The sequence below is a fragment of the Leucopleurus acutus genome (genome assembly GCF_964270905.1).
Source record: "Leucopleurus acutus genome assembly, chromosome: 11".
NCBI classification, from domain to species: Eukaryota; Metazoa; Chordata; class Mammalia; order Artiodactyla; family Delphinidae; genus Leucopleurus; species Leucopleurus acutus.
Genome location: NC_139152.1, coordinates 57,518,911 through 57,533,436, shown reverse-complemented (window position 1 = coordinate 57,533,436; position 14,526 = coordinate 57,518,911).

Sequence of the window (14,526 nt, the reverse complement as noted above, 5' to 3'; positions counted from 1 at the left end):
GGAAAACTGTATGTTCTTCTAGTCTAATGCAGGACATATTTATTCCTACCCTCCACCTGTCTAATTTTAAATCTCCTTAGCAACAAATATTTCACTATCTTCCCTTCCACCACCACCAAAGACTAAATACATAATCTAGTTGATCTATTTATTAAATTTAGGAGGAGGAAAAAAAGGTTTCCTTGACATTCAGCTCAATTGGATGTATTTTAATTTAATCCCATCATGTGTTATGTCTTGGTAAACACTCCGTTTCCTGTCGCGGTGGGCATCCTGGCAGTGCACCTGTGCGGTACACTTTAATCATCAAGCCTTCAAAGTGTTATTGAGCTATCAAATCTCAGAAGGGTCCCGTCTTGCATCTTAATAATTATTTACCCAAGTTCTTTATAATTAACTCCTTTAATCTCTACTCATTAAATCAATTTCGTATTATTCTGTTTTCTCTGGATAGCAGCCAGTTTTTCAGCTCTTGAATCAGAGTTTTCTAAGGCTCATCTTCCTGTCTGGCTCTGCACATACTTGTCCTAAATAATTCACCAGCCCTTAACACTTCTGAGTCCCTCTTTTTCACTACTCTTCCCCTTCTCCCTTTTGAATGTGTTTGCTTTCCTATTAGAAGGTGATTTTATTTTCTGTTCATCTTATCTCCTCATACCCTTTGGTATTTCATAGTCTTTTCAGGCTCCACATTACAGAAGAGATGATGATGATTTCACTTTTAAACACTAAAATGGCCACAGCACACAGCATATTGGGGACAGTTTTATTTGGGAGGGTCTTTAATTAATTTTATTACATCTTGGAAGAAAGCCCAACATGACATGTGAAAATAATATGAAACCACTAAGCAGATGTCCAGCAATACAAAATTAGACTTCACATGTTGTACTTCACACTCTGATTCTCTTAGTGTCTCAGGATCTAGGTTCTTGTATTTAAACACTCTCCTTACTTCTTGCAAGAAAGCTATCAGCCATATATATACTAAATTCTCATTCACTTAGCTTTCTGCGTCTGTAAGGTTGGAATCCTGGAATCATAAACCTGCCAGATCTGGATGACAGTGAGTGATAGAATCTGAGCCCCAACTCTGGGGTGCTCTAGAGTTTTAGTTCACACATGTGAGCCGGACCAAACCTGCCCTGGTGGGAAGAAGAAATAGGTAATAAGCTGCTTGTTTGAGGTAGCAGTTCAAGGACTTTCCAGGTTCCGTTTCACCGAAGAAATGAAAGTAATTGATCATCAAGACACAGTGGCAAGCAGAAATGGCTGATCCTCCCCAAAGTGGCTGTGAGCAAGGATTCAATAGCACCTCATTTCTGAAGAGACAGAGTGGAAAAGGCTGTTATCAGCCCAAATGTGCTGTTAAGGTTCTGAGTATTTTTAACCTGAGATTTCAAATCATATCAAGTATTCAAAGATTGTTTCACATCAAGGGGAAAAAATCTATAAACCGTGACTGCAGAAAATGAGTGAAACGATGTAAAGAAGGAAAAATATTTGAAAAGGGGGCTCTAAGCAGACACCATCAGGAGGAGGAAATGCCATCCCTTCTGTATGTCCAGACTGTTCTTTGGAGATGTCATATGCTTCTATTAGGGCGTATTATCCTTTGGGGGGGGTGGTTCACTTTGACTATGCTGGCCAGATGATTTAGCTGATTAAGCAATTGAATTGATTCATTTAGTTTTGTGAATTGACCAGGTGTTTGATGAAACTGAGTTTGGAATTCTGAACACACTACCTTAGATTCTTGTAGTGGCTGATGCCTTTGAAAATGTTTGGCCATTTTAGTTAAAATGCAGGGTAACATTTAATGCAGCCATGATAATAGCAAAAATCTGTTCTGTTCTAAAAATGTTTCTAGCAATGGAAATATTTCTGACTAAAAGAATACTCTTCTTATAGGGAGGCTCCCTAGGAATAAATGTATGCAACAAAAATGAGGCATTTTATTTTTTTAAAGGTTGTCTATATAGTTGCATTCATGAAATAAGAAAATTGTTGGTGAATGCTCTTAAAATAAAGGTTTATGTAATAGAAATAAAAAGATCTATTAACAGAGTTACCAAAGATTATTTTTATAACCTATAGGCCACTGTACGTGATCTTATGTAAGATACCAAAATAAGTTGTTGAAAATGGTGAATAATATCAGACAAATGTAACATGTTCCTTCTAGAATATTCACAAGAGAGTTTAGTTATGGCTGCTTTCTGCCTTAAGTAATTGCTTTTAAGAAAAACTATCTTCATCCTAAGAGCAAGCTTTTTGTTATGTTTGAGATGTTGTGTTTTCATAGCTGAGTGAGCAGGTAAGCATCCCAACAAGAGAGGAGCAGATGCAACTGTGGCTTTAGGAGTATGCCCTAGAGTTGGGTGGTGTTCCCCTGTGAGCTACTGGGAGAGTCTACAGTGGCCTTCGTGAAATCTCCTACTCTCAGCCACACTAACAACCAGGTACACCAATATTCTTACCTGAAGAGTCCTTAATCTCTGTTTTCCCAGGTGGGACCCATCAGGCTTATAAACTCTATGATGACAAGAACCAAGTCTTTAAACTCATTTCTACTCCTGCCTTATAGAAATTAGTGCACAGCTCATAGACATTCAACATACACTTCTTTTGAGGGGAAATTGCTCCTGACCCAATACTTTGTTTTTTTTATTTTTTATTTTTTTATTTTATTTTTTTTTAACATCTTTATTGGGGTATAATTGCTTTACAATGGTGTGTTAGTTTCTGCTTTATAACAAAGTGAATCAGCTATACATATATCCCCATATCTCCTCCCTCTTGCGTCTCCCTCCCACCCTCCCTATCCCACCCTTCCAGGTGGTCAAAGCACCGAGCTGATCTCCCTGTGCTATGCGGCTGCTTCCCACTAGCCATCTATTTTACATTTGGTAGTGTATATATGTCCACCTGGCCCAATACTTTGGATGTTAGGTAGTCAATATCTAATAACGTTATTGTCCATGGAGGCTCTTCTGGCTGTTCCTTGATTTGTGTGAAGCTTAAATAAATAATGTAAATACATCTAGCAACTGAGCTTATTATGTTCTATAATAGAGCACTTTTACGTTTTTGATACCATGTATTCTTTCTCTGCAAATCTGGTTATTTAAAATGGCAGTAGATGATTCTATGCTTTTCTTATGGTAGTACCTCCCCACAATACTGTGTCTCTAACCAACTCTATTTGAAGAAAGCACTTCCTTCGTCTTTCTACTTAAGTTATGTATTTGCTTAATATATTTTCATATTTGTAACTATGGTCAAAAAAATCTATATAGTGTCTTACACACCTTCTCACTAGTACAGGAATAAAACTGTTTGTTGAAGGAAAGTGTTCTGTCTTCTATTTGCCTGTTTCTCATTTATCCATTTCTATCATCTGTCTGCTCAGGAAAAAGGTCAGAAGTGACTGCTTCTAAATGAGAAAAATCTTCTGGGACATCATCATGAAGAACATGGTTGTCTTAACCTTTGTTCCTGTGAGTGCTGAGTTGGTTATCTCTCTCCAACTAAATTCTTGGTTTCAGTTCTTTAGTTCATTAGTAACCAAAATGTCATCTATCACCAACAGTGCTGGTGTATTCGCAGAGGCGCTGCCACAGCTGGATCCCCTGAGCCCTTCAGAGGCACTTCACATATAAGCGGGTGGTGTGACGTTTAGTTAAGAGCTGCTGTGTCTATTTCCAGGATTATTATTTTGTCTTTTTCATATTTAGGTTGAAAAATTAGTGTCCTGCACAACTCCAGTATTTCATTTTTCTACAACTTACTTACAGAAATCTTTATTTTTTAAAAAATGTGCAATAGATTTACATGTAAAACCATTAAATCAAAGCCATCCTTTTTTTTGAAAAACAGTTTCTGGATTCCGATTAAGTTAGCAAAATAATTTGCCCTATGAGGCTTGACCCTTTTTTTTTTCCCAAAGTAGCTGTTTGTTTGATGGAATTTCCTCTTAAAGAAAAAGAGAATCTTATGATATGAACTAATCACTTAGTAACTCTGCTGATAACATCCTCCACAATCATAAAATGTTAGAGCTGGAAGGGCCACCTTAGGGATGGACAATAATGGAAACCAAGACCTAAGTTTAAAATGACACAGCAAAATAGGATAGTGCTAGAATTGAAACTTGTTTTCCTATTACTTGTGGGGAAGACCTGTCTACACGTAGATATAGACAAAGAAAGCTTCTCAGATCCAGTGGGTGCAGAAGCCATCTCCAACACTGAGACAGAACCTTCAGTGGAACTTGAAACATTGTGTGTGATTATTCCTTTCATTTTTTTGCATCTCATATGTCTGGAGACATCCATTTGCTAAACAAGTTTCAGACTGTTAATTTAGAGCCATACTTTAGCAAAAGTCGTCACAATCTTAAAGCTGAAATAGTATAGAACAGAAAAGGAGAAAACATGATTTTTTAAACATAATACTATTATAAAACATTTTTATTAAGGCTAATTAAATCAAAACACCTAAAACCCAGAAGAGGTTCTACCACTAGATTTTGAAAGAATTGGCAAGGCTTTTAATGTTGCCAATAAAAGGAGCATTCATAATAGACGTGTACAAAATTAACTGGTAAAATTCAAGCTTGAGTAACATAGAAAAACCGGGCAGGGATGGTTCTGTGTAGGCGTTAACATTCACCAAAGGCCATGCTCACTAAAATATCTCCCTAACCCAGTATCTCCCACGGAAAATTGTACTATTATTTTAAAGAATTGTTGTTCTAAGTAAAGCTTGCCTTTTTTTCTGGGGTTTATTGTAATGATGCAAGAACCTTTGTGTAAAGTGTCTTAATATTAAATTGCTTTTCTCTTTGCTTTTGGAGCTCTTGATCCCAGGAAGAAACTTGGCATCTATTTCAGTCTTTAAGAAAGAACCAGCAATGAAATATGTTTCCTGTCTCTGCTACCCTGCTGCAAGCTGTTGGTGGCTAAGAAGTTTCTGTGTCTTATGGCTTGCAGAGGAGATAAGGTAAAAACCAAGAACAAAAATCAGAACCAAAAAGCTGACAATACAACTATAGAAACAAAGGGCATGAAAAGTGGAAAAGTTCAGAAGTCTGGGAACATTCCTAAATCTAACCTCAATCAGAAAATGCCATTTGTGGGCTTCCCTGGTGTCGCAGTGGTTGAGAGTCCGCCTGCCGATGCAGGGGACACGGGTTCGTGCCCCGGTCTGGGAAGATCCCACGTGCCACGGAGCGGCTAGGCCCGTGAGCCATGGCCGCTGAGCCTGTGTGACCGGAGCCTGTGCTCCGCAACGGGAGAGGCCACAACAGTGAGAGGCCCGCGTACCACAAAAAATATAAATAAATAAAAGAAAAGAAAAGAAAATACCATTTGTAAGAGATATAAATTAAATGTTCAAGCCATATTTCACTCCTAAAGAACTTTCCAGTGAACGCTGACCCAGTCTTCACTCAGGTAGATGTTCCTTCCCGACTCATGACAGATGGCTGGGGAAGGAAACAACTGTCTACCTGCAAAGGATAACACATCAGCAATAAATAAAGGCAAACCAGGACCAAGAGAAATAAAATGAATGATCCCACTTTGGTGGAAAAATATGAGGAAGAAGGCAAAGAGGGAGTAAAATTAAAGGTGAGAGCTAGAATCTGAAGGCTCTATTGGGAGTCTTAGACCCCTTGCAGTAGCAGAGGATTTTCTCATTTAGGAGGAAGACACTCCGGACTTCCCGGGTGGCGCAGTGGTTAAGAATCTGCCTGCCAATGCAGGGGACATGGGTTCGATCCCTGGGCTGGGAAGGTCCCACATGCCATGGAGCAACTAAGCTCATGCGCCACAACTACTGAACCTGCGCTCTAGAGCCCGCGAGCCACAACTACTGAAGCCGGCGCGCCTAGAGCCCGTGTTCTGCAACAAGAGAAGCCACCGCAATGAGAAGCCCGCGCACCACAAGGAAGAGTAGCCCCAGCTTGTCACAACTAGAGAAAGCCCACACGCAAAAACAAAGATCCAACACAGCAAAAAATAAGTAAACAAATAAATATTAAAAAAAAAGAGGAAGACATTCCAAGTCCTGTTTAAAGTGCTACAGAAGGGGACTGCATGTTTAATCTCTAGAATGGTCACTAATAGTTTGACTCAAGGCTATTATCTTATTGAGTGCCTTCATCTGCCATATACTACTGATTAGTGAATGTTTCTACTTTATAGATGATAAAGTTGAGGCACAGAGAAGACCAGGATATTGCCCAAAATTTAGCAGAAGAATAGGAATAATAGTTAATGCATGTTATGCGCTAACTATAGTATCATCTAATTTAACTCTTCACACAGCCTAGTTCTTAGACTTATATGGGAGACAAGGAAACTGAAGTCTAAAGAGACAAAGTAATTTGCCCAAGGCCATACAATGCCAGAGCTCAGTTTCCAATCTGAATCCTTCTGACTTCAAAATGCGGCCTCTTAACCTCTACGCCAGTGTATCCCAAAGTTTGGTCCCCAAATGGGACCTGGTTAGAAATGCAAATTCTCAGACTGACACCCTCACAATCCTGTTGAATCTGAACCTGTGGGGATGAAGCCCAGGAATGTGTTTTTAACAAGCCCCCAATGTGATCAGATGCATGCTTTTCTGCGTGGAGCCTCTCTGCTTTGCAGTTTCTTGTCAGCCAAATCTAATTCTTTGAGAAGAAGCTCTGTCGAACCCCGTATGACAAAGAGGAATAGTAGTGTGTAATATTTTTGACCCCTAGTGCATAATAAGCACTTAATAAACGTTAGCAACTATTACTATTATGTTCCAGGTAGCACTCTGTACAGCCTTACCCGTGTTGTATCATTTAATTCTTGCAAAACTAAATAAGGCAGGGCCTATAATTATTTCCATTCTACAGATGAAGAAACTGAGGCACAGAGAGAGAGTGAGTATCTGGCCCTAGGTCACAGAGCTGGCAAATGTCATAGAGCTGGCAAATGTCATAGCCTTACTTTGAACATGGACAGAGTAATTCTGAAGCCTGTGTTCTTAACCACTTCCTCCTATCCCACAGGTTGGAGAAAAGGTTGATTAATCTCCATAGCTTGAATTAAATTCAACTTTGAGCTTTCAGTTCAGCTTTGCAGACTCATTTATGTGCTACAAATCACTTCCCTCCAGCCTGACCCTGTTCACTTTTGCTAAAAGGTCCATGAATCCATTAGCCTTGATGTTTATGTCCCCCCCAGCATTGTGGACTGAACATGATAGCAGAGTCATCTACTCTAAACATAATCCCATCTGTTCCCTCTGGGGCCCAGTAACATGCTGGTAAACAATTCTCAGGGTGACAGTCAATTCTTAGGGGAAAGGGACAGTGGTTGTCCCGAGCAGAAGTGGCATGTCAACACAGGATGGGAGACATAAAGAAAGGGAAGTCACCACAGAGAGGAATCCCCAAATAAGGTGGAAGAAATGGGCCCTAAAAGGCAGCTTCCAACTCTCAGAGATTCTAACAACTAGAGGCTATGAAGGTCAGGCCCAGATGACTGCTGAACCAGCGGGGAAAGGAGAGGAACAGGGACGGGCCTCAGCAACACTGTTTAGAACAAGCAAGACAAAGAAAGCAAGCATGACTTAGGCTGTGAAGAGTGAGACGGAATGAAGGACAGGGAGGTCAGGACCTCAAAGGTACCACTGCCACTGTGTCCCCCAAGCCCTAGCCATGAACAAGGAATTTGGGATAGAACGCTCACTCATCACTTCCACTTGGGTAAAGAGAGCACCAATCCACCAGACAGAGGTCCAGCAGGAAACGGATGGCATGCTCAAAAGGGTATGAGCAGAGCTCAGCAAAGGGACGAATGACCAAGAAGTGGGCGGTCTTCCTGGCTCCACTGGGGTTTCCCTGGACCCACCACCTCTGAGCAGCTTCCCAGGGCCTCAGCACTCAAGGCTGTGCACACCCTTGGCTGGACAGCTTGCCACAGGATTGGGGGTAGAGCAGTATATTTAGGCCCGCTTAAAAGCTGTGTGACTTTATTAAGTTTCAAGGACGAGCTGTCTTTTCCATCCATATCTCCAAACAGGAAGTCATCAGCAGTTTCTGTATGTGTTGCTGTTTCTATTAACCTTCTAGATAGCCGGCCCTCCTCTAGATCACCGTCTGCCTGGGTTCACATCTCATCATCTCAGCAAAGGCAGAGGTCCTCTGTATGGTCCCTGTGCCTCTGTCTGGCACTCCAGTCCCCCCCCACCTCCACACTGCCACCCAAGTGATTGATCTAAAATACAAAACTGACCATGGTTCTCCTGAAATTGACGAGTGGCTCCCAATTATACACAAGATGCAGTCCAGGCTCCTTGGTGGCCATAGAAAGCCTTTGATGACTTGGCCTGTGCCGTCCTCCCCAGCTGTAGCTGTAGCCACTCCTCTCCCTGCAATTTATGCTTCACTGTCTCAAACGCTTGTGGTTTCTAGGGCATATGCTGCTGTTCTGTACATTTTTGCTTTGGTATATTCCTTTTTCTCCCCCCTGAAATCGTTCTCACCTCTTCTCTGACACCCAGGACCCAGCACAGGGAGCAGGAAGGTCATTAGCCCAGGCTTCACCCTCACAAAGGGTCACAGACATAGCCCTTTGATTTATATACAAGTAAAGTTAAATGTAGAGTCGCAGAGATGCAGACGGGAATGAGAAAGGAAGACAAGCTTCATATAACTTTCAACTCGGGCTCATTATTAGATCAATTTGCCTATAATGTTTTATAAAGAAATATTTTTAAAGAAATCCTTTCATTATTTTGTGAATTAAGCAATTTTTATAACCCTCTTCAGACAGTTTTAAAATTTTTTTCCTTTTCTTTTTTTTTCCTATACCCAGAAGTCTCAAAAATGGCAGTGACCCTCCATTGACCCTTTATTTTTTAATTTATTTTTTTTACAGTAGGTCCTTGTTGGTTATCTGACTGCTCATCAGTTCGCTAACTTGTCTCCCCAAACTCTGCTTCACCCCAGCATTACTTCTGTACCCACAGAGACATTTTTCATTTGTCGTGCATAATGCCATATTATGTTGGAATAATTTGTTCTGTGTTCTCTATGAGACTTCATAGTTTCTAGAACAGGTTCTCCAAGGCACCAAGTGAACAAATTTGAGATTGATTCCAGATATTATGATGATAATAATAATAATGGAGTAATTATATAATTGAAATAGACACATTTCAACAAAGTGCCGGGAATCATTCATTTCATTCTCACACACTTAATTAACTCAATCCTCTCCAAAACCCTGTGAGATGAGAAAATGAACCCTAATAACACAGTCAATAAACAGCAGAGTCAGGATTCAAACCCTGGCAATCTGGCTTCAGAGAGGTGTCAACCAATCTACCAGCGGTTCTCAAACTTTGGTGTGTATCAGAATTACCTGGAGAACTTATTAATAAAACACAGATTGCTGAGTCCCCTTCACAGAGTTTCTAAATCAGAGCATTTACACTACGCTCTGGTGTTATAAAAAATAATGAAGCAAAAATTTGAAAGCTATTTCATTAAATTCTTTGAGGATGATTTCATGTCATTAAATAGATAACCATATTTCAGAAAATAAATTTGCAGCTTTTTAAAAGGATTCAACTTTAAAGCGGACTTTGTAAAGACTGAGTTTGCATTTGTAATCATTGGTCTTTTCTCTGGAAGAGCACAGAATTTTGAGACCATCTGGGTTCACAGAAGCCTGCTGACAAGCTCTGTATTTGCACAATTTTACAATGAGGAAATGGGTTCAGAGAAATCAGTAATCTACTCATAGCTGAGCCAGCAAACAACCCCTCCAGAACGGCTGTCCTGAGAACAGGTTGAGCTCAGGGCACAACATTCCCTGATCAACTATCTAGTCACACCATCACCAGCTCAGCCCACTTCCCCACACACAGTTCTTTCTAACCTTGTTTATTCCTCTGTAAAAGAAAAGCCTTTTGCTGCCCGACAGTGGAGATGCTTGCAAATCTGATGGATGGAACTTTTCCTCTTGCAACAGTCTGCTTCTCCCATTACAACCATCCCTCTCCACTCTACCCACCATTTGCAGTAGTTTTTTCAAATAAAGTCTCTCCTTACCTAAACCTGGATTTATTTTGAACTTGATACTAGTTTGGGTTTGCCTCAAAATGCATGTGATCTCTCACCTGCATGGAATCTTAGATACACACTCATGATATTTTTATCCTCATACGGTAGAAAGAATAATGGACCTGGAAAGATATGAATATGAATATGTTAGGCTACATGGCAAAGGGGAATCAAAGTTGCCGATGGAATGAAGCTGCTACTCAGCTGACTCTGGGATGGAGAGATTATCCTGGATTATTTGGGTGGACCCGGTGTAACCACAAGAGTTCTTATAAATGGAAGTGGGAAGCAGGAGAAACAGAACCAGAGAGATGATAGCAGTGTGAGAAGAACTCGGCGCAACATTTCTGATTTTGAAGATGGAAGAAAAGGGCCACAAGCCAAGGAATGCGGATGGCCTCCAGAAGCTGGATAAAGCAAAAACATGGATTCTTTCCTAGAGTTTCCAGAAGGGATGCAGCCCTGCTGACATTTTGATTTTAGCCCAGTGAGACCCATTTCGGAGTCTGACCTCCAGAACTGTAAGATAATAAATTTAAGTTGTTTTAAGCCACTAAATTCATGAAAATTTGTTACAATAGCAATGGGAAACTAATATACCCCATTTTACAGATAACAGATCTGAGGTTTAGAGTTTATATAGTTTGTCCAAGGTCATGTAAGCAGTAAGTGATGAAGCCAAAACTGAAGCTGGAGTCTCTATAATACAAAGCCCCTATTTCTCCTACCATGATAAGTTGTAAAACAAGTTCTAATCTCTTCTTCTACACGACGGCTTTTCAAATATTTGTAAGTAGATACCATGTCTTCCTTTAGTCTTCTCTAGGAAAACCCAAAATTTCTTTAACAATCCTCAGATGACAGTTTAAGGTCCCCTAACCATCCTGGAAAATATGGCGGCCAAGCTGAACACGGTGCCAGGGAGGCTCCAATACCACCTTTGTGTGTTTCAATTTGTCTTTTGCCAAAATGGAATTTATAACTCATAAAATTTAAACACTACTTTTTGAGTTTAAAAAAAAATGAGGTGGTAGTTTTCTTATATTGACAAATTGGCTGTGAACTTAATGTTCCTACAAAATGAGTCCTTTGAATTGGAACATTAATTTATTTGAGCAGCCGGGTCCACATCACTCTGAGAAAAGGGCCACTGCTCTGTCCCTACATAGATCATCCCATAATAGTCCCAACACCTGACTGTAGCTGTAACGGTTCAGGCTTCCTTCTTGCCTTCCCGTGCCAACTCTCAGATTCTGGAGGTAATAATGCCCCTTTGGAAGAGTGTGCATTTGAAAGTCCACCTGGCCACCTTTGCCCCACCCAGAGAGATCAGCTGTTGCCTGCAACTGAGATTCAATGGGACCACATGTTTTTATTAGAGACAAAGTCTCTCCTATAAGAAAAAGTGGGTGGAACACGGAGCCTTCGGCTTTGAAATAGCCCTCATGGCCAATAAGGACTGCAAATACACCACAACTGGGAAAGCAGAGATAGAGGGACACACTCAGCACCCACAGTGGTGCTTTGGTGTGGTGCACAACAGTCAAATGTTACAATTTCTGAACCAGCTGTTAAACACAGCCAGTACTAAAAATTAAATTACATAAACTTGCAACTTCATAAATCATATTAAAAACAAAGGCAATAACTACTCAAAACTCATCACTTCCTAATTCTTTTACCACCTTTTACTATTATCTCTGCTCTTGAGGTTATTTTTGTCTACTAGAGCTGTATGGGTGAAAAACTATAATGGTGTGCCACTGCACAGCTACGCCAAATTCCGAGTTCAGTGGTGTGACACTGATGGCTTTGCAATCAGCCACAGTGGGTGGATTTACACCACAGATATCTGTAACGGCTATGAATGGGGGCATCTCTCTCAGCCATGGCTGAGTGTCAAACATTTACCAGCATGCCACTTGCCATCAGTAAACCTTTCCACGCTACAGCCCAACCACACAAACATTGCAACCCATTCACCCCGCGAAGGAGGGAAGTTGTCAGCCTCATCATTTCAGCCAATAATTATAAAGGGCAAAGTAAGCCTCTCGGTAGGACTTTTTTTCTTTTAAACATTTTTTTGGGGGGGGCTTGGAAGTTTTATTCACACATTTATATCTCATCTGTTACCTCTTTAAATTTCAGAGTAGATTTGAATTTCATAATAACATAGAGTTGGCATTTAGGGGTATGCTGTCTCAGAAAGGAGAAATATAAGAACTAATGAGGGGCTTCCCTGGTGGTGCAGTGGTTGAGAGTCCACCTGCCGATGCAGGGGACACGGGTTCGTGCCCCGGTCCGGGAGGATCCCACATGCTGCGGAGCAGCTAGGCCCGTGAGCCATGGCCGCTGAGCCTGTGCGTCCGGAGCCTGTGCTTCGGAACGGGAGAGGCCACAACAGTGAGAGGCCCGCGTACCGCAAAAAAAAAAAAAAAAAAAAAGAGCTAATGAGGATACTGCAGTGCTTTTGGTGTCTCTCGGTCTCTGATATATGGGACAGTATGGAAACCTCCCCGGGTATCCTCCTTCCTATATCACCTTTTATGTCCATGGTACTGTAGCTCTTTAATTAAAAATAAGTTCTGAGGTTTCCTCTAGAATTCCAATTTCATTAACTTTGTAGCTTAATCAAGATTTCCTTGTTTAGACACAACCTCATCCAAAATGCTTTAGAGAAGTTGTTAGATTTGTTCATTTATTTGGGAAAAGTGGCAGAAAAGGAAATCTGTTCAAATATCAAGGGTAAAGTATTTTTCACTTTTCTTTGTTAAAATCAAATGTCACTGCACGGAGGACCTCCACTCAGGCAGTGCCCCCCAAGAAAAAGTCACCTTGAGGGGGCCTAAGGAGTGCAAATATAAAGAACTGAATTCCTCCCTCAGCTCGCTGGTGGGTCAGAAAGGGAACAGAGTCAAAACACCAGGAGGGAGGGAGGGGGAACAGATGATCCCTGCCAATCAAGAGAAACCAGTGATGACCTATAATCGGAACTCTATAATCAGAGACAATTAACCTGGAGGCTTAATTTTGCAGGCTGCTCGGAGATCCAGGTAAGGAAGGACTGGGGAGTTAGGGGATTATAATTAGCTAACATTCACCGAACACCTGAACATATTGGGCCAGGAACTCTATTAAGCATGAAGCATTTTGCATATGTTATCTTCCACACATGATCTCACCAATTACCTTAACTAAATGGCTCAGAAGAGTAAATACGCTGCTTTTTTTTTTTTTTTTTTTTTTTTTTTTGCGGTACGTGGGCCTCTCACCGTTGTGGCCTCTCCCATTGTGGAGCACAGGCTCTGGACGCGCAGGCACAGCGGCCATGGCTCACGGACCCAGCCGCTCCGCGGCAAGTGGGATCTTCCCGGACCGGGGCACGAACCCGTGTCCCCTGCATCGGCAGGTGGACTCTCAACCACTGCGCCACCAGGGAAGCCCTAAATACGCTTCTTAAAATGTCTTTACACACTTCCAAGAAAGAGATTTAGACAATATGGTTAATAATAGTAAATAAGCTTTAAAGAAACCAAATAATGCTTCATGACTCCAACAAAATGAATTTTGTTGGAGATCCCAGAAAAAGCTGTTGAGCAAACAGAGGTGACTTTATGAAATTTACAGCAGCAACGGAGACCACCTTGACGAAGTCTTGGTAGTCACACAAAAAGAGAAAGTAAGGAAGGAGTATTTGTAGGATTGGGGAATCTGCATTCAAGTGGTTTAAGGTAGCTCTTTTAAGGTGCAGAATTTATTGGGACTGAACCAAATTCATAAGATAATGAATCAATAAGGTGAAGGTCCTGAGAAAAATCTTGATTATTGTCCTTAATAAGTAAGCTTTTTTTCTGATTTTGGAGCCAATCCCTGGTATTTGGTAATAGATTCTTTGAACTTCTCCAAAGGTTTGGCCCTCCAGGGCATTATGGAAACAGGATCCTTAGAAGGAGTTGCCTGTCTCACATAATAACCTGGTAGGGCATTTCTTTCAACCTTCCTGTTATCCCTTTTTATATGGCATTCCACCTCCTTAAGAAACATTAGAACACTTTAGAGTTTCTTAGTCTTTTGACCATTTTTGTTTGTTTTTTCCTATATAGATCAAGATCCTTTGTTATTTCCAAAACATTCTCCACCTCCCACCATTGCTATCAACTGTCTTTATGTCTACTCAGTTGACAAGTCCTGGTGAGTACAATGAGTTCTGCCTTCTGGGTGACTTTGGCTCCAGTAAAGGATCATTATTTTAGGAGTAAGTTGAGACCTGTTTTGACATATCCAGCCTAATAATTTAATTAAAAAAACTTTTTTTATTGGGGTATAGTTGTTTTACAATGTTGTTAGTTTCTACTGTACAGGGAAGTGGAGTTCCTTGTGCTATACAGCAGGTTCTTATTAGTTCTCTGTTTTAT